Raw genomic sequence first — 20754 nt, 5'->3', positions numbered from 1 at the left:
AAGCAATTGGCTAAGGCAGGAAATATAAAAGAGTCAAAAGATGAAAGACTAGCCTAAGAAAGCAAGTCCTGTTAAGTACCTCAGAGCCACGAAGTATAGAAACAGGCCCTTCGACCTACTAACATCGACTATCCCATTAACTCTAATCCCATTATTTTCTCCCTTCCCCCTCCAATTCCAGTCAAGTCCTTCTCAGATTCTATGACTCACTTGTGCAAATGGGCAATTTACACTGGCTAATTAATCAAGTAGACCTTTGGCATGTGGAAGGAAACCTGCGTGGGTGGTCACAGGGAGACTGCAAACTCCACAGAGATTCAGAAGTAGGGTTTAACCTGGGTGCTGGAGCTGAGGTAGGAACCCTTAGTAAACCACTGGGGAAGGAGAAATCTATAATTTTATATGGGACAATTTGCCAGCAGGACAAGGTGGTTTTTGAACTAGTCAAGATGATGACAGATTCAGACAACAGGATGATATCTGGTAAAGCTGAGTCCCCAGTGGTAGTGTATGCTCAGTGACCCAAGAACCAAAGTTAACCATAATAACCTACAGGTAACAAGCTACAACAGTGTCTTCATCAACACACACAATGCTGGAGGAACTCAGCATATCAGGCAGCATCTATGGAAGGAAAGTGAACAGTTGACATTTTGGTCCAAACACTTTCATTGGGACTTCTTGAAAATCACAGTCTTGAATTTCTTACATGTCTCACCTATACGCAAGCCCTCAATGATAGTATCCAAAAAAAACACAGCAAGAGTTTACAGACATCTGCTGACTCTGCACCTACTCACCAATCTCTTCCGGCAAAGCCACTGCTGCAAAGGTTCACCAGACTCCAAGTCAATGCTCCCCACATTCCCCCCATTCAAACTTAGCGTCAGCTCAAATACCTGGTCAAGTGATTGTACCGGAAGAGATCTGTTAGGTTCTTGGTAACAAACTGTGCATAAATATATTATCTATTTAAGACAGCATGACTGCCAATTAATAAAATTAATCATTGAAGCAGTGTTTTATAAGTCAATTAGAATCTTAAATTAATAAAGTTGCCTACTGTAGGATTTCTATTTAGTCTGCATGATAATTTTTTTATTCACTTTGCTGAGCTTCTATTTCTTCAAGTAATGTTACTTCGTCTTGTTTCTATTTGTTCAGTTGGGTTTACTCTCCCACATTTAGTGTAAAGCCCCCGTTTCAGAATCAGATTTAATATCACCAGCATATGTCATGAAATTTGTTAACTTGCAGCAGCAGTACAACGCAATACATGAAAAATAAAGAAAAAATTGAATTACAGCAAGTATATATACATAGATTAACTAGTTCAAATAGTGCAAAAACAGAAATAAAAAATGTAGTGAGGTAGTGTTCAAGGGTTCAATATCCATTTAGATCTTGGATGGTAGAGAAGAAGCTGTTCCTAAATCGCTGAGTGTGTGCCTTCAGGCTTCTGTACCTCCTTCCTCATAGTAACAATGAGAAGAGGGCATGTCCTGTGTGATGGGGGTCCTTAATGATGGATGCCAACTTTCTGGGGCTCCGCTCCTTGAAGTTGCCTTGGATACTGCGGAGACTAGCACCCATGAAGGAGCTGACTGATTTTACAGCTCTGGTTTATTTCAATCCTGTGCAGTAACACTCCCACCCCCATGCCAGACAGAGATGCAGCCAGTCAGAATGTTCTCCATGGTACATCTGTAGAAGCTTGAGTGTTTTAGGTGACAAACCAAATCTCTTCAAACTCCTAATGAAATATTATCAAGGTAAGGGTTACTCCACGTGTAACATTTCATTAGAATTGAAATTTCTTTCATCGCTTATTTTCTTTTACTTCTTTTTGATCCTCAGCTGCTTTGGGAATTTGATACCTGTGTTGATGTAAATTAGCATCATCGCAAAGGATCAGGCAATGGATGTACTGTATTAGCAACCTACGCACTAGTTCTCACCTCTCAGCAGTGCCTTGATTAGTGGGATCTAATCCGTTCCTCACCAGCCTTCAAATGTTGACTCCAAGATTGGAGAATGTGCTTGTTCAAGCTGGTAAAGCCTTTTTAAAACATCTGAAGCCTCCTCACACAACTTCAGTTTCCTGGGTGTCAACATCTCTGAGAATCTATCCTGGGCCCAACATATCAATGCAGTTATAAAGAAGGCATGACAGTGGCTATACTTCATTAAGAGTTTGAGCAGAATTGGGTTGTTACCAAAAGCACTCGCACATTTCTACAGCTGTACTGTGGAGAGCATTCTAACTGGCTGCATCACTGCCTGGTATGGTGGGGGGGTGGGGGGTGGCTACTGCACAGGATCAGCATAAACTGCAGAAAGTTGTAAACAGCCAGCTCCATCATGGGCACCAGCCTCTGTAGCATCCAGGACATCTTCTTGGAGCAGCCATCATTAAGGACCCCCATCATGCAGGACATGCCCTCCTCCCATTGCTACAACCAAGGACGTGGTACGGGAGCCCGAAGGCACACACTCAGCGATTGGAAATCGAACCCAGGAGACTACCAGACTCCATTTTTATTCTTGAACTGCTTATTTAACTTTTTATATATATATTCACTCCTTACTGTAATTCACAGTTTTTAATCATTATGTATTGCAATGTAGAGCTGCCGTAAAACAACAAATTCCAGGACATACGCGGCTGATATTAAACCTGATTCTGATTTATTTCTTCATTTTATTTTAACACAGCCTATGCTGCCCCCAGTACACTGCCGTTTATTTTTGGCTCTAAATGTCGGTGAAGGACAACATCCCACACTTCTACCAGAAGTCTGTTAACTTAACATCCTTTGTATTTACACACACTGTCTAAGGAATGGTTCAATTCCCTCAGCTCCTCCTTAATGGGCTCTCCTTATCTTACTAATGGGTTTCCAGGAAAAGGAAAATTATTAATAAAACCTGACCCATGCCATCCACTCAGCTCAATTTTATTAATTGACAAGAGATCAAAAATACATCATGCATCCATCATGCTTCAAACGTGCGTTTTCTGAAGTAGAACAAGCATTTGTACATCTTGGGATAAGCTCACAGGGCCCATCAAAATATCATTATTATTTTACTAGAAATTGCAAACATGGGAAGTGACTCCCAAAAGGCCACACCAGGCATTGAGCTCTCACCAAGACAAATGTTTGAAGTGGAATATTTCTAAGCACCACACTGACGATGAAAAGTGAGGAAACCCATCACAGCTTCAGTGTGGAACTAATATTAATGACTGTGGTGTAATGCTTCTCACAGGGAGGTTGCCTTTACGGGATGTATATTGTGCTTCAGATTTTAAAAACCTGCAACAGGTCAAAGAAGACAGCAAGTGAGAAAACCTGCAGGGAGCGGAGAAGATGGTCAGCTCCACAGGAACACCAGAGACTCTTCTGATGAATTTTAAAAATGGATCAGTCCAGTTCTAGAGAGATGCCCCTTTTCCCTTCCAAGCACGTGAAGCTCAGAAGAATAACAGCGATGCAAGAAGATGGGAGTGGGAGGGCAAGTCGAGAAACAGAACAACGGAAAAACTCAAGTGTGTTAAGATATTCCTTCATCTAGTCTTGTGTGCATTTAGTTACATTAAAAGCTCATCACAATAAGTATTTGCTATAGATTCCTGATCCTACTTTATCTTACACTCTCCCACCTCACTCACTCATTATACAGCAACTTGTTTGAGGAAGAAGGGTACCTCATTCTGTAGAAGAATGCAGAGGAATGGTTGTCTGCATTGAAGGTGAAGAGTGGGCATGCCCACACAAAATGCTGGGGGAGCTCAGCAGGCAGCATCTGTGGAAAAAGAGTACAGTCGACATTTCAGCCAGAGACCCTCCTGCAGTTAGTCCCAGGTTCCCTCTGCTTCTCCACATCCCATATTGCAGGCAGGAAACTTCACCACAGTTCCTTTCACCACAAAATAAACAGCCTAGCACCTCACCTGGTGTCTGACGGTGGTGCTAGAGAGAACAGGGCGAGCAAGAAGAAAAGTGTCAGGTTTGATCAAATCCTGGGGCAGCTGAACATCCTTTTCAGATGGAGTGAAAGATCAGGTGCTAATTAGGGAGAAGTTCTCCTCCTGTGTTGCCTGAGGATGTGAATCCATAACCTGCCCATCCATCAGGAAGCTACATTACAGGCCGAAGTTACTTAGGCAATAGAACACATGAAATCATGCATGATCACATTAACTCGAGAAGGCTGATGTACAGTAACAAACAGTTAAATCAGAGTAACATGAATCCTGGAGGTGATGGATTTTTTTTTATGTGAAACAGTTAATCATTAAAGAATGTCCAAATCAGCTTCCGAAGTGTTCACACCTTGCACAGTTGAGGCTTGGGCCCGCTACAGCACTTCATTTATGCTTCTCATGTGCTTCATTCCAAACTCAGCCTTCCTGCCATCCCTGCTCATTTCCTGAAGAATGAATTTCAAATATCTCATCCAAGTAATGATTCCTCTTCTCAGGACTGGCAAACACTGTAAAGCAGCACAGAGATGTGTACGTTCAAGATGGGATAACTGCACCGACCTGGCCCTTGAACAGTTGCAGCTACGGAGAAGGTACGACAGGGGCTGTGTTTCATGAGGAGTTTCAGAAGTTTTGGTACGTCACCAAAGACGCAAATTTCTACAGATGTGCCGTGTGTAGGGAGCATTCCAGCTGGCTGCGTCACCATCTGGTACGGGATCAAAGTACGCTGCAGAGTTGTAAAACTAGTCAGTTCCATCATATGGACGAGCCTCTGTAGTATCCAGGACATCTTCAAGGAGTGGTGCCTCAAAAAACCAGCGTCCATCACTAACGACCCCCACCACCCAGGTCACGCCCTCTTCTCATTGCTACCATCAGGAAGGAGGTACAGGAGCCTGAAGGCACACACTCGGTGATTCAGTAACAGCTTCTTCCCCTCCACCATCTGATTTCTGAAATAGACATTGAACCAACTATCTCACTACCTTTTTATTTCTATTTTTGCACTACTTATTTTAATTATTTTATATATTATACATACACACACTCTTACTGTAATTCATGCTTTTCTCTATTATTATGTAATTGCAATGTATTGCTGCCACAAAGTTAACAAATTTCACGACATATGCTGGTGATATTAAACCTGATTCTGATCAATCTGCTTCGGACGCAAAGGGAAGATGTCATTGACTGCACACGGGACTCTACTCACAACGTAACAGGCAGTGGACGAGTCAGATCAGTTCATGCACTCAAAGGTTTGAGAAAGCAGACCCTCTGGCCTACGCTGGACATTCATCGCCCATTTACACTAATCCCATTCTACTCGCTCCACATTCCCATCAACTCCCCCAGGTCCTAACTCTCATTAGGAACTATTTACAGCAGCTAATTAACCTATCAATGTGCTCACCTCTGGGATCCTCCGGAGCACCCAGGGAAAACGGAGGTACAGGCAGAACTCACAAACTCCACATGGAGAGCACCAGAGCTCAGCATTGAACCTGGGTCTTTGGTTTTGAGAGACAGAAGACCTACTAGCTGTGCCTCTGTGACAACGCTGGGCAAAGAAAACCTAGTTATCCAATTTTCCTGACTTTCTTTAAGACCTGAAGACCATGACCCACCCATGGAAAAGCACATCTCTTCAAGTTATGATGATACGCTCTCCCCTCCCCATAATGAAATATCTCCCCAAAGGCTTCATCCTCAGAGGCAGCAAGGTGGCTTTCTCCTGGGTGGGGTCTGATTGCCACAGGTTAATTGGCCAGTTACCTATGTGAATGGTGGACATATGAATGGTTGTGGAGAGAAGGAAGATTACTGGGAAAATTGGTGGGAGGACGAGATTATTCTGCACAGATGCAATAGCCGGAATAGCTTCCTTCCACACCATAAGGAAATATGCCAATCTGCAGATACAACTACTGAGTCAACAAGGACAATTAAGGCTGATATTTAATTACCGCCCTTCATGTCATAAGATATCCCAGGCTACTTCACAAACTTCTAAAGGGGATCAGTTCTGATCCTGTGACCTGCTACTGTCAAGCCCATGTACAGAGAGAATTACCAAACCATTATTAGTTACACATAAACCTGAGCAGCAGGGACTGCACACTTCACCAGATTAACATAAACACACAGAAGATCTTTTCTCCTGACCACTTTTCAGGTGTACATTACTATCTTCTTTTTGATTTGGGCTGCAGGACTTAAAAGGCATTGGTGCAAGTAATCACACTTAAACGTAGTTCAGAGGAGGAGTGGAGTACTGCAGGACATCACCAGGTCCTGAGCACTGCATTTCCAAATAATTTGAGTAATCCAGGCAGATCATCTACATCCCTAACACTTCGGAACACAGGCTCCTCCAGCTTCACATTTCCTGCGACTGACTCACTTCTTTAATAGCAGCCCTGAACAAGCAAAGCCACATCACACCAGCTTCCCAGAACCCTTCAGAGCACTGCACTATCACATGCCATTTGGTTTTTAACACTCGGGATATTCAGGCACAAAATGGATTCCACTCCAATAGGAACAACCACCAAGAGCTGAGAATTCAGCTGCTACAGATATGACTCTTGTATGATAACATATTCCTGATCTCTCAATCTACATCATATTACCTGACTGTAACTATAAACTTCTTAATTCCCATTCTAACGTGTCGATCTATGGTCTTGTCTTCTGCAAAGATGAGGCCACCCTTAGAAGCAACAACACAAGTTTTGTCTGGGTACCTTCCAACCTGATGGCATGAATATCCATTTCTCCTCCTGATAAACAAAAATTCCCCCCCCCACCTTCCTCTATTCCCCACTCTGACCTTTCACTACTTCTTACCTGCCCCTGAGCCCCCTCCTTCCCTTCCTCCTCTGGTTCACTCTCCGCTGCTAACAGATTCCTTCTTCTCCAGCCCTTTACCTTTCCCACCCACGTACTGTTGAACTTAGGTTGCTGACAGCATTTAAGAAGTTTCCAGATGAACCCCTGAATCACTTGGGTGTAGAAGACCATCAGCCAAGTGCTAGGAAATGAGATTAATATGAAATTGTCCCCACGGGTTGGCATGGATGTGTTGGGCCAAATGGCCTGCTTCCAAGGTGGATGATTCAACGCCCATGATCACAGCTCTATATTGAGCCAAACTTCTTTCACTATTGCCCTATATTCCAGACTTCTGACACCATTTTCCAATGCGTCTCCCCATCCTCCTTTCCTTTCCAGTTTTAGGATGGATTCAGCCCATTTTACTCAGAGGACATCTGACATTCCTTGGCCGTTGTAAAAATATTGTTTTAATCTTACAGAACCTTTCCCCTTAAGTCTTGTTTAATTTGCTGTGCTTCACTTCTGAATATTTCAGCAAACATCTGGAAGCAACACACACCAGGTCTGATTTTGCAAGACTTGGCCGAGCAAGTTTCAGAAACACAGTTGAATGCGATGTTTTGTGATGCATAAAGAGGGGCAGAAGAAGAAGAGCTATGCACATTGGTTTGTGGAAGTCACTTTAACATCGAAGCTCTTTTGAAGTGAGCTCTCACACACAACCTCAGCTGACATACACTCACCTGTCCTGTATCACAGCTGGACCTTGCTCACCTAAACTCAAATGGATTTGACCTGAATTTCTACCGACAATGATGATGGTTAGTAAGTGTGATACTCAATCCAAAGAATTTCATGGTGTCTGTATGGAAGTTGGAGTTCTTTGCCACATTTTAACCGTGTTTTGCAAAGGCTGTCATTTTACAAAGCATTTTATGCACTATTTTGTTTGCAAAGGCTATCACTTTACAAAATATTAGGTAGAATTAACCTAACAAGAAGGTGTATAGTTCTGGTCACTACACTATACGGAGGGACGCGGCTGCTACAGAGAGACTTTCTTCCTGCCTGTTACGCTGCTGGCGTTTAGGGCAGCAATGAAGGGCCTCCATCTCTGGCAGCGTTCAGGGCTTCCTTCATCGTGTCAGCAGCTCCCTCTCTGTTTTCACTGTCAGTCATGCAAATCAGGTGAAGACCATCACGCTCAGATGTAGAAGGATTCTTTATTGCTGCTCCATAACAATTTTTTTGACCAGTCAGCATTGTTAGCCCTGAGTTGAACCCCCAGACCTGGAGGACCAGTGGACGAATCTTAATCTGTCCTCTACCCTTTGACCTGTTTGGCTTAGGTGACCCTACCAAGAGCCAAAGCATAAAAGCCCTGACTCCAACCAACATCATGCGCCAGGTCATAGAGGCGAGGAAGTCTTCAAACCGTGACAAGGTTGTGGTCCTCGTGGAGGACCACAGAGAGAGTTCGGAAGATATACACCAGGAGGTTGCCTGGAATGAAGGTCTGAAGTTACAAGTTATGAGGCGAGATTGGAAGGGCTGCGTTTATTATCACTGAAATCTGGTAGTCTGAAGGGTGACCTTATAGATGTTTAGAAAATTATTAGATAAGTAATCAGAGTCTTCTGCACAGTGTAGACCAAGAGGCTATAGGTTTATGTTAAAAGGGGGAGGTTTTTAAAGGATATCTGAAGGGTTAGTTATTCCACATAGAGAATTGTGGTTATCTAAAACAAGCTACCAGGAGGCTGGTGGGGACAGATGCAATTACAATGTTTAAAGGGCATTTGGACAAGTACTTAGATAGGAAAGGCATGAAGCATAACGTGGGTAAATGGGACTGTGGTAGAGAACACCACCGCTGCGTGGAAAGGTAGCCTGCATGATCCTATGATCCATAAAACACACTCTGGCCAATTCTTGTCAAATCAAAAGGGAGAGACAAATGATTCTCCTGCGATATATAGTTTTGCTGTTCCTTTCTTCCCCTGTTCCACTCACATTTCATCTTTGAGCAGCAGCCAGGGCAGATTCCCTGAGTACTACACGTCCCCAGGTCATCGACCCAGTGACAAAGCACATCTTGCATGCCGTTACTGGAATCATTAAACTCAGGAAGAGGACATTTGCTCCATTTGACCCTTTGAAAGAACTAATCATTCTGTCCTATTGCCCACTGCTCTTTAACCACATAGCGTCAGGTTTTTAATTTACGGAGCATGGAAGATTACAACACAGGAGTAGGCATTTTGGCCATGATGCTAAATTAAACTAAATATGATCTGTTATCTTTCCATTCCCTGCATATACCATGCAGGTACGCCTGTTTTGAGGCGGAAAATGATGTGGCGGCGAGCAAATCCACTGCCCCCGTCCCCCCCCAACAAATGACCAGGTGCTGTGTCTCACCGTGGCCGACGTGAGAAGAACCCTGTGCAGGGTCAACCCAGGAAAGGCTGCTGGACCAGACAACATTCCTGGTAGAGTGCTCAGAGGATGTGCAGACCAGCTAACAGATGTTCTCACTGACATCTTCAACATCTCCCTGGTCCTGAAAAACATTGTCTCATTTTTACTGTGTACTGTACATAGCAGTTATGGTCGAAATGACAATAAAAGTGTCTTGACTTGAGTTGATATGCCTGTTTATAAGTACATGGCTCCTAATGTCAGCATGATGGGCCCGTTCGTGTGCTGTTACTCTCCATAACTCCATTTCAATTGTCACCATCTCTCAGTATGGAGTCTTTGTGTGATCAAAATGTAAATGATGGTCAGTGGCAATTGGCCAGTTGCCCCTCTCTAGTCTGGCCTGCTTGTGCTCCAATCCCACTTCATATGGTTCCTCTGGAGGAGGCCTGTCAAATGCCTGAGCTGCACGAAGTGTAGTTTCTTGAGAAAAACAGACCCCACCCTTTGAGGAGAAGAGCCGTTTCCCAGCTTTGTCCAACATTGGAGAATTTCTTAAATTTGCTCCAGTCTGTGCAGCCAATTACCTTTGAATTTTCTTCCATCATCTTTTCAGGCAGCATATTCTAAACTAAATTAACTCTCTGGTCATTTCTTTCACTTATACAAACTGCTGGATAAGCACAATCTTTCTTTCACCCAGTTGTACTCAAATTTAAGTCACATCTTTTGCTTAATAAAATGTCTGTCAGAGCCTGGGTGACATTAAAGTCTGCAGGAATTTCACTGGCAATCATGACACTGCCTCAGGTATGCCTCCTTTTATTCATGCTGACTAGACAGACCCTTAAAATTGCAGTCAGTCGTGCATTGATATACAAGAAAGATGCAGTTTTTTTTATCTTCCTCTTTCATTAATTAAACCAGTTTAACAGCACATAGATAATGTAGTCCCAGAACTTGGAAAACACCATTACTTCCAAATAATGACGACAATTTTTCAGAATTTTCCATGACCTTGCTCTTCGGAAGTTAATAAATACTTATTTGAAGAAAGTTCATGTGAATTATTAGTTCTTCTCATCGTGCATTTCCCCGAGGGTGAACAAATTGGTGGACTTTGCCTCAATTACACTTCAACCATGCCACCAAGAAGTAATGACCTCTGTATCTGCAATTTTATTACCAAAGTCTGACAAGTACTTAATCAATTATACCCAGGAGGCTAATTCCTGAATGGATTTTATGCTGAATGTGATCCATTTTTTAAGTCTATCTATTATGGTTTGCTGCCCTGGGGAAAAAGTTCAGTTCTCTCTGATTCTGTTGGAGTTCATGGATTACCTCAATTGTTATTTCGCCAAATCCTTTATTTACTTCCACAACATAACTTTTTACAACTTAGTCCTCGCTAATCTTTTATATTTGTGGAACATTTTCTCTACCTGCTACCCTTTTTATCTATTGGCTCAATGCTGTCCTTCTCACCTTGAATCAGAATCAGGTTTAAATATCACCAGCACGTTGTGAGACTTGTTAACTTTGTGGCAGCAGTATAATACATGATAAATACAGGAAAAAAAAACTGAATTACAGTAACTATATATGTATGTTAAGTAGTTAAATTAAGTAGCGCAAAAACAGAAATAAAAAAGTAGTGAGGTAGTGTTTATGGGTTCAAAGTCCAATCAGAAATCCGATGGCAGAGGGGAAGAAGCTATGCCTGAATCACCGCGTGTGTGCCTTCAGCCTTTTGCACCTCCTTCCCAATGGTGGCAATGAGAAGAGAACATGTCCTATGGAGCAATGATTAAACAGAGGGACCTCAGTTAAAGACTGCTTAACTAAATTCAATCCAACGGCCTACCTGTCCCTTAAGTTTTCATGCAATCGCTTTTCCCCAGTCACAACTTGTACCCTTTGTCCTTATATTTTTGCATTTGGTGGGTTCAGAGGGATATGTATTGGTTCCAGGAATATGGACACCACTGGTAATGCCAGCACCCAATGTCAATCAGAAATTGTCCTTAAATAGAGAAGGTCATTAAGAGTCAACCGATTCGATTTGACCTGGAGACACATGAGAATGTGGATACTGGAATCTGGAACAAGATGCTGGGTAACTTCAGTGGGTCAGGCAGCATCTGTGGAGAAAGATGGACAGTCAACATTTCAGGTTGAAACCTTTGATCTGCACTGAAAGCACAGTGACATGCAGGACAGCAGTGCAAGGGGAAGGGCTGGGGCGAGAGCTCGCAAGTGTCAGGTGAGGAGGGTAATGGGAGAAGGAAAGGTGGAAATTGGGAGGTGATCTATGGAATGACGAAATCGGCAGGAGAGGAAGTTCGAACACGGAATCAAGATAGGGAAAGGTGAGGGCATATGGGAAAAATGTGGAAAGGGCAGAGGGGACCCAGTGGGAGGAGTGTGTGGGTGATAGGCAGGCAAAGTGAGTGTGTGAAAAAACAAAATGGTGATAGGGGGTTACAGAGATGGCTGTAGGAGGAACTGGGTAGACTGGAGGAATCAGAAAGAAGACGGGGGTGCCAGGACTGGGGACAGTCAGAAAGGAGATGGGGGGGGGCGCAGTTGCTTAAAATTGGAGAATTACAAACTGACAGCATCGACAGTTAGAGTACCCAGCCAAAATATGAGGTGTTCTCCTCCAGTTTGTGTTTAGCCCCTCCCTGGCAGTGCAAGAGGCTGAAGACAGGCGTGATGGTGTGGGAATGGGGGTAATTAACCAGAACACCAAGATGGATGGGGCTCAGATGTTTGGCAAAATTGTCATCTAGTCTGCATAGGATCACACCAGAAGGAGCTGGAGTCACACAAAGCAAGTCTAGACAAGGGCAGCAAATCTTTCTTCCTGCTGAACATTCATAAAGCAAGTAGGCTTTTATTACAGTCTGCTGGTGGAGAGTCTTGTTTCCATTCCAGAATATCATGATGGGATTTAGGCTCAAATCACTGGTACAGAACCATAAGTCCCAGTCCCAAAATCTAACCGTTATGCAACCTCACCATACTAGCATTTCCGATGGGTAAACCGTCAAAAAAAACAAGTTTTCCCTACAAAAATAATCCACACAACCAATTATTGACTCGTCTTCTGGGAAATCAGGTGCAGAGAGATACAAATGACTCCGAAAGTGTCCATTGAGTCTCCAGTCAGAAGGGAACTAATAAAACCTGGAAAACTCAACTCTAGACACTTTTCCCAAGCAGCAATCAAACCAATCGCACCATAGGGTTTGTAAACAAACAACTCTTGGGTTTGAACCCCCGAGAGAGCATTAAATACTGTCACTTGTCATTATAATAATCTACTTACAGGAACAAAGCCATCAAACAATATAACCCTTACTATACAGTTCAAGTTCATAAAATAAACCAGTCACTTTAGAGTAAAGCAACCCAATCACCATATACAAGGCAAAACAATGACTATCGAAAATATAACACACTAAGGAAAATATAACACTCCCAGAATATACTACAAAATGACCTAATCATTTTACAAGAGTGTAGTCCCTGTGGTGTGTAAAGTATCCCAGTAACAGTGTAGTCCCTGTGGTGTGTAAAGTATCCCAGTAACAGTGTAGTCCCTGTGGTGTGTAAAGTATCCCAGTAACAGTGTAGTGGAGAAAAAAAGTCCACCCTCCTTACACAGTACATAAAATTATTCAGTTATTGCAATAAAACTCTTGATAATTTGGACTAAGAAGATTCTCTGAACTATTGGATGTTGCTATTTATAACACTACACACTTTGAATTCACTTTCTTACACGTTACACAGCAGTATCATGAAGGCCAATCATTGGGGACACACCACTATTTAGAGTGAGTGCACTGATGATATCGCCTCACGTGGTGATGAAACGCTTGCAAGTAAATTGCCAAGATTGGAGAACAACTCAGCCCAACCATCAACCACCCGAGCTACACGTTTTCTGAATTATTTTTCGGTGACCTCAGTGAATTTGGGGAGTGGGAAGCAAGTTCACCAGATCCTGGTTCCGGCTGCAAGCCCGCCCAGGCTCCGGGCCCCTGCTGCTCCAGAGCCCGATTCCAGCCCTAGCACAATCCTGTTTCATGACCGAACCATCAGGACTTCTGAACAACACGACACTGGATAATACAGAAAATAACACAAGGACTCCACATTTTTAAACCAACTTGCACTGTACACTGCAAAAGTGCATTTAGTCCGTGGAAAGTGCACAGCACAACTTAGTCACTCTCGGATGTGGAGCAGAATCACAGTGTCTGCACCAGCTTGTTTCAAGAGCATTCCCTCTAATCTCCCTTGCTCTCCCTCTCTATATCCCTCCAAGAACTTATCCTATTCTTCCTTGAAAGCACTGACTCATTCTACTTCCACTGCAGTGCATTCTGCCTCAAACTGCTTGAAATCAGTTTGGCAGCGACTCCCTGACACTTGGATTCCATATCTCAATTTGTAAAAGGTCAGGATCTCAACTGTTCCACTGGCTGCACTTTGTTAGCCTGACGGCTCCCTTCAAATATATGTGGATAAGCAACCCCCCACTACCACAGCCCTGTAGTAAATATTTAATAGCTCTGTAATATTTGAGTAATATTGTAAATATATCAATTAATGAAGCATTCTTTGTTTACATAATTCATTATGTGTTATATATAAAAGTATGTGAATGGTATACGTCATTAAGCCAGGTCATACGTGAGCGCCTCACTAAAGTAAAATCAAGTAGACCCAGGCTCCTATGCTTTTCTTTCCATTAATTCCTGGAGTTACATAACAGTGGCGATGAGGTTGTTCTAAAATGAACCTGAGGTGACTATCTACCTGTTGTAGTGCAGCATGTTTTTTCTTCACAGGAAAGAGAGGCATTAGAGTTTTTTTTAAAGTGCAGCACGTGTTTCTTCAGAAGGGGAGAAAGACACTGTATTTAGAAAAAAGGCAGAAAACAGACTAAACAGTGAGTATCATGATAAAAATAATACATTTTAATAAAGCAGAAATGGCTGGCTACATCAGATAACTGGGTGATTTGTACTGAATGAATCAAATGGCATTTTGAAGCAAATGAAATAGCCAGTGAAAAACAAGTGCCAGTTTTACTGAATGTATTAGGTGGAAAAGTATACAGTTTACTTATAAGTTTGACTGCTCCAACCAAACCAGCCAAAATGAGCTTTGCTGCTGTTGTGACAGTAATGCAGGGACATTTAGAACCAAAACTGGTGTTTGCAGATCCCTTTATGGTTCATAAGCAGAACCAAAAGAAAGGGAGTCTATTTCAGCTTACGTGGCTGAATTGAAGGAATTGCTCAAGCAATGACAGTTCAGTGATGGGCTTACTGAAGTCTTTTAGTTTGCGGAATCTTACAAGAAAGCATTCAAAAACAGCTCCTAACTGAAGCACAACTCACATTTAAGAGCAATTGAATTTGCTGTATCAATGAAGACAGCAACCAGAGATGCAGTCAGGAATGAAAGTGATCACGAACAAAATTGCAATGTCTAAACCAAAACCAGTCTGGCCGAATAAACTGTGTTACTATTGTGGCAGGGGCTCACATACAAAAGACCAATGTAGATTTAAAGGCAGAACTTGCAGAAAATGCAACAAAGTAAGATATATAGAAAGAACACGTCAAACAGGCATAAATAAATGGACTGCACAGGGATTAGAAAAAGTTTTAAAAAATCAAGTTGCAGTTTCAAAAATCTGATTATGATGAATGTGACAGAACTGAACAGCTTTAAGATTTACGATGTGAAAACAAACGAGAGACAAGCAATATGGCTTATATCAGAAGTGAATAGCAAAGTAACTAAAATGGAATTGGACACTGACAAGGCTGTTTCAGTCATTCCATGAAATAAGATGGAACGGCATTTCAAAGATACTAGACTGAGGCCTGCAGATATCCAACTAAGAACTCATACTGAAGAAAAGTTCACATTCATGGTAGCGAAACACAACAACCAAACAGCCACATTGGGCTTGTATGCGATAAAACAGGAGGGCCAGCATTGTAGGGCTGTGATTGGCTGAAATAGCTACAACTTGATCCACAGTTTGCATGCGACATTCCCTGCAATAGTCAACTGAAAGTGAATTAAGAAAGTTACTGGATGATGCCACAGCAGTGCTCAAGGATGGCATTTGAAAACTCAGACATTTCAAGGGTTAGTGTTAAAAGAAAATGCCACACCCAAGTTTTAAAAGGCCTGTCCGGTTCCTTATACCATCGGTGATAAAGTAACCGGAGAGCTAGATCACATGGAAGCTGAAGGAATTCTTTCCAAGGTTCCATGGGCAACATCAGCGGTTCCAGTAGCCAAGAAGAAAGGGTCTGTTGAGATCTGTTGTGATTTTAAAGTCATCATCAATCCTTTACTGAAAGCAGATCAATAGCGTCTGCCCAGGCTAGAGGATATGTTTGCAAACCTTTCTGGAAGGAAACACTTCAGCAAAGTGGATTTAGCTGAGGCCGACCTACAAATGGAGTTGGAAGAAGTGTCCATAACAAGGGGGTTTAAATCGCTATAATAGGCTTATTTTTGGAGTAGCATCTGCACCTGTACTCTGGCAGAAAGCTATGGAGCAGAAGCTGCCCAGGCACTGTGTTATCCGGATGACACAATTTTTAACAGTGAGCATGACAAGGAAAATCTCCAAAATCTCAAAAGTGTTAAAAAGATTAGAAGATTATGGACTCTGAACACAATACAAGAGTGAATTCTTTAAACCAAGCATCACGTGCTGTGCTCTCACTATTGACACACAAGGATTACACCGGTATGTTGAGAAAATTCCAGCAGTGGTGGATGCCCCAAGGCCAAAGGACAGTTGTGGTCCATTTTAAGGATTTGTCAATCACTGTAACAGGTTCCTGCCAATCCTGGCTACTGTGTTCCACCCCTTTGACTCATTACTACAGATTGGGAAGAAATGGCCATGGACAAAGCAGTGAGAGCTGGCTTTTCAAAAGGCAAAGGAAATGGTGACATCAGACACTGTACCCGCAAGTTATGATCCGCTTCGTCCAGTGAAGCTTGCCTGTGACACCTTACCTTATGGTATAGGTGCAGTCATGTCATATTATGAGTGACAGAAGGGAACGCCATCGCTGCAGAGAAAAATTACGCACAGATTGGAGAGAAGTCGAGTCTAGTTTGGGGTGTAAAACATTTTCAACGTTTTATGGGAGAGCTTACCCTCATTACTGATCATCATTTTCAATCGACAGAAGGGGGTTGCTCTAACAGCAGTAGCATGAATGCAGTGATAGACTCTGTTTCCTTAAGGACACAATTACAGGATTGAATTGAAGAGGACAACTATTCATGGGAATGCTGACAGATTGTCCAATTTACCCTTGGAGAAAGGAAATACCTGAAAAATTTAGAAATGGGGACACACCTCGACATAGTCCCCCTAATGCAAATCAAGGCTCCCTATTACTGCAAAGATGATCCAAAGGAAACCAGAGAACAGCCCACACTGCCTCAAGCCTACACAACAACCCAAAATGGCTGGAATGTGCAGCAGAAGTTCAAGATTCCCCATTTTTACCAGCACCGTGATGAACTTGTCCCGACGAGGGTTGCCTTATGTGGGGATTGAGAGCAGTTGTATCATCCCAGCTGAGAACTAAGGTGTTGGAGGAACTTCAAGCTGGCCATCTAGGTGTGGTCAAAATGGAAGTGTCGCTCATAGCTGTCTGGTGGCCTGGGATAAATTGGGGGGAGGGGGGGAGAGATGATACGCTACATATTGCAATTGAGATGTGTTCTATACTGAGTTGGGCTTGATAGCTATGCAGGAAGGAATGTAGTGTATTAAATATTTGAGAAGTATTGTAAATATATTGTTTGATTAAGCTTTCTTTATTGACATGATTCATTACGGGTTATGTGTAAAAGTACATGAAAAGCATACATCATCACCCCACCACAACATAGCCGAGCATCTCACTAAAGTAAAACAAAGTAGATACATTCTCCCAGGCTCCTGGGCTTTTCTGTCAAATAATTTCTGGAGTGACAAACATAATAACCCCCAACCCCAGAATTCCTGAGAAAGAAGACTCTGCTGTTATTGCATAGTCAAAGTACTCAGCCCAGTCTTCTGCAGCAAATCTGCAAGCAATTAAGGATGTCTGTAAACAACACTGGTGCACGGTTCTCGCTGTTCAAACTTCATTTCCTGTGCACATCTCACACTGTGTGTGTTAGGTACATTTATGCAAACCAATGTGGCTGGGAAAGCATGCTGTCTAATTTAAAAATGACGACAATATTACAAGATGTGCTGAAGTGTCACGAGTGACACTGGGCATTCCTAATGCGATAACTCATCACCACCTCATCCTGCTGCAGACGGGGCAGGGGACAATTTGTTAATCAATGACTTGCTTGCATAGAAGGCTCTAACTCAGGGGTGGGCGAACTTTTTGACTTGAGGGCCACAAAGGGTTCTAAAATTTGACAGGGGGGCCGGACCAGGAGCAAATGGACGGAGTGTTTTGGTAATACACCTCATAAGAGAAAATAAAATATCATGGGATATGTAGAAAACATGTGCTTTAATTTCAATTGAAAATGAACAAATGCATTACAACAAAATATCTGTCTTTGAAGTCCCATGGTATTTAGCTATTTATTGAAATGTCTTTTAAAACACTGAAAATTAAATGAATAAAATACAGCTTTTTTTAATAGTAACAGTTATTATTTTAAAGCACTGAAAATTCTGTTATCCTTCAAGATATTATCATCATCACTCTCCTCCTGACTGTCTTTATTTCAAAAACGGTAGGAGATGCAGGTCTACTTGTCCTGCTCCTTCTTATTCAATTGTCCCCTGTGCCAAAACTCAACAACGACCCGCACAATGACAAAGCAGGGAGAGCGCGCCGGTATGCAGAGCTCTGTGCTCGCAAATCCCCGCAGGCTATCTCTCTTAGCCAGAACGCTGGCTAATTGTGAGCCGGTTCGGATGTGCCAGGAAATGGGTCACCACAAGGTCACAAAGTAAAGCGCAAATGTGGAGTAATACGCTGCACCTCAACAAAGGTCAATGTATATAGAGTGTGTCATCTATTGGGAAAACGCCAGAATTGCGGGGAAAAAACGTTAACAAGGTTTATTAATATAATTTCATCAAGTTCTGCGGGCTGGATTAAAAAGCTTAACGAGCCGCATATGGCCCGCGGGCCATAGTTTGCCCATGCCTGCTCTAACTCCTGAATGCCACTGAATTAATGGCCAAAGTCAGCACATTTGCCAGTTATGCACTCCAAGACGTAAACTATCCTGATACAGCACATAAAACAATGGTTGCAGTGACAATCTGCTGGAGGAACTCAGCAGATCAAGCAACATCTGTTGGGAGGAAGAAATTTGAGGAGACAGGAATTGTCAATGGAACGCAGCAGGCCAGGCAGCATCTATAGGAAGAAGTACAGTCAACATTTCGGGCCAAGACCCTTTGTCAGGACTAACTGAAATGAAAGATAGTAAGAGATTTGAAAGTGGGGGGGAGGGGGAGATCCGAAATGATAGGAGAAGACCGGAGGGGGAGAGATGAAGCTAAGAGCTGGAAAGGTGATTGGCAAAAGGGATACAGAGCTAGAGAAGGGAGAGGACCATGGGACGGGAGGCCTAGGGAGAAAGAACGGAGTGGGGGGGAGGGAGAAACACCAGAGGGAGATGGAGAACAGACAGAATGATTGTGAGAGGGGCAGAGAGAGAGAGAGAAAAACAAGTGGGGGGGAAAGGGGAGAGGGGAGAGGGGAGAGAGAGAGAGAGAGAGAGAAATAAATAAAGGGTGGCGTGAGAGGGGGAGGAGGGGCATTAACAGAAGTTAAGGAAGTCAATGTTCATGCCATCAGGTTGGAGGCTACCCAGCCGGTATATAAGGTGTTGTTCCTCCAACCTGAGTGTGGATCCATCTTGACGGTAGAGGAGGTCATGGATTGACATATCAGAATGGGAATGAGACATGGAATTAAAATGTGTGGCTACTGGGAGGGGCGTGGATTTAAAATGTGTGGTCACTGGGAGTGGCCACATTCCACATCCCATTCCCATTCTGATATGTCTATCCATGGCCTCCTCTACCGTGAAGATGAAGCCATACTCAGGTTGGAGGAACAACACCTGATATTCTGGTTGGGTAGCGTCCAACCTGATGGCATGAAATTTGCTTCTCTAACTTCTGTTAATGCACCTCCTCCCCTTCTTACCCCATCCCTGATTTATTATTCCCTCACACCTTTTTTCTCTCTCTGCCCCTCTCACAATCACTCCTTGCCTGTTCTCCATCTCCCTTTCCTTCTCCCTGGGACTCCCGTCCCATGATCCTTTCCCTTCTCTAGCACTGTATCCCTTTGCCAATCACCTTTCCAGCTTTTAGCCTCACCCCTCCCCCTCCTGTCTTTTCCTATCATTTCGGATTTCCCCCTCCCCCCCACTTTCATACCTCTTACTATCTTTTCTTTCAGTGAGTCCTGACGAAGGATCTCGGCACAAAACGTCGACTGTGCCTCTTCCTATAGATGCTGCCCGGCCTGCTGTGTTCCACCGACACTGCAGATTTCCTCGTGTTTGAGGAATTGTCAATGTTTTGTCTGATACCTCAACAATTCTTTCTGCTCCCCACTGATTTCCAGTGGACTGTCTGCTGGAGGAACTTGGGTTTGAGCACCTGCAGTCTTTTGTGTCTCGAACAGTCACTCTAGTCTCGTTTATATTTCATTTCCTTCTTCAGCCGTCTCGTCCACGTGGGCTCTCAGACCAATCCTGTTCTTGATCACATGCCCGTTAATACCCACTGAATTCTACCACTTATCTCATCCACGTGGGCTCTCAGACCAATCCTGTCAATCCCACGCCCCCCGCCCCCCAGCTTATTTCCCCAAAGCCTATTCTCAGCCACGTTCGTGGCAACACCACTTATCTGCAAACCAGGGCAGTTTACAGCGGCCAATTAAAAAGGCATACCAACACTCATGCATGTGGGATGTGGACAGAAACCGGAGCACCCAGGGGAAAACACCTGAAACTCCACCACACAGTACCGGACGTCAGGACCCAACTGGGCCTCGGGCAATAAGCCTCTCAAAGTCCAATCCTACGTCCCATCATGAGGGGTGGAAACGGGCAAGGCTGGCCAACAAGGCTCCGGAGAAGCTGTACAGGTCAATCCCCTGTACAGTGGTTACAGAAACATTGATGAACTCCGACCATACCATCGACTTTGTGAGAAGCTCATCAGAGAATGAGGGCACGCAGAACGACAGAGATGGCCTTTGTTCCACTGGGAGCCAAGGACCCAAGAAGACTGGGTGGTAAGGTCTATAGCACCACTGTAGGAGCCCATAGCATATCAAACAATATAAGGAAATAGAGACCAACATTTAAACAACCTATGACACTACGTATCAGAGAAACTGTTATTTAGCATAAAAGGTAACTCACTGACAACACCGCGTTAT

The 20754-nt window shown here is 43.3% G+C and overlaps 1 protein-coding gene across 7 annotated transcripts in view; it reads right to left on the bottom strand.

Moving 5' to 3' along the window:
* ldlrad3 (low density lipoprotein receptor class A domain containing 3) overlaps positions 1 to 20754 on the bottom strand; it is a 148635-nt gene that overhangs the window by 104239 nt on the left and 23642 nt on the right. Inside the window, exon 1 of one of the 7 annotated variants that reach the window (XM_059975438.1) lies at positions 801 to 822. The exons of the other annotated variants lie outside the window; for them this stretch is intronic. The gene's annotated coding sequence lies outside the window, so the exon portion shown is untranslated. Of the gene's footprint in view, positions 1 to 800; positions 823 to 20754 lie in introns of those variants that run through there. 7 annotated transcript variants of the gene reach the window in all.

Source organism: Hypanus sabinus, chromosome 7 (assembly GCF_030144855.1).
Source record: "Hypanus sabinus isolate sHypSab1 chromosome 7, sHypSab1.hap1, whole genome shotgun sequence".
Taxonomy (NCBI): Eukaryota; Metazoa; Chordata; class Chondrichthyes; order Myliobatiformes; family Dasyatidae; genus Hypanus; species Hypanus sabinus.
This window is presented reverse-complemented; position numbering and strand designations above follow the sequence as displayed.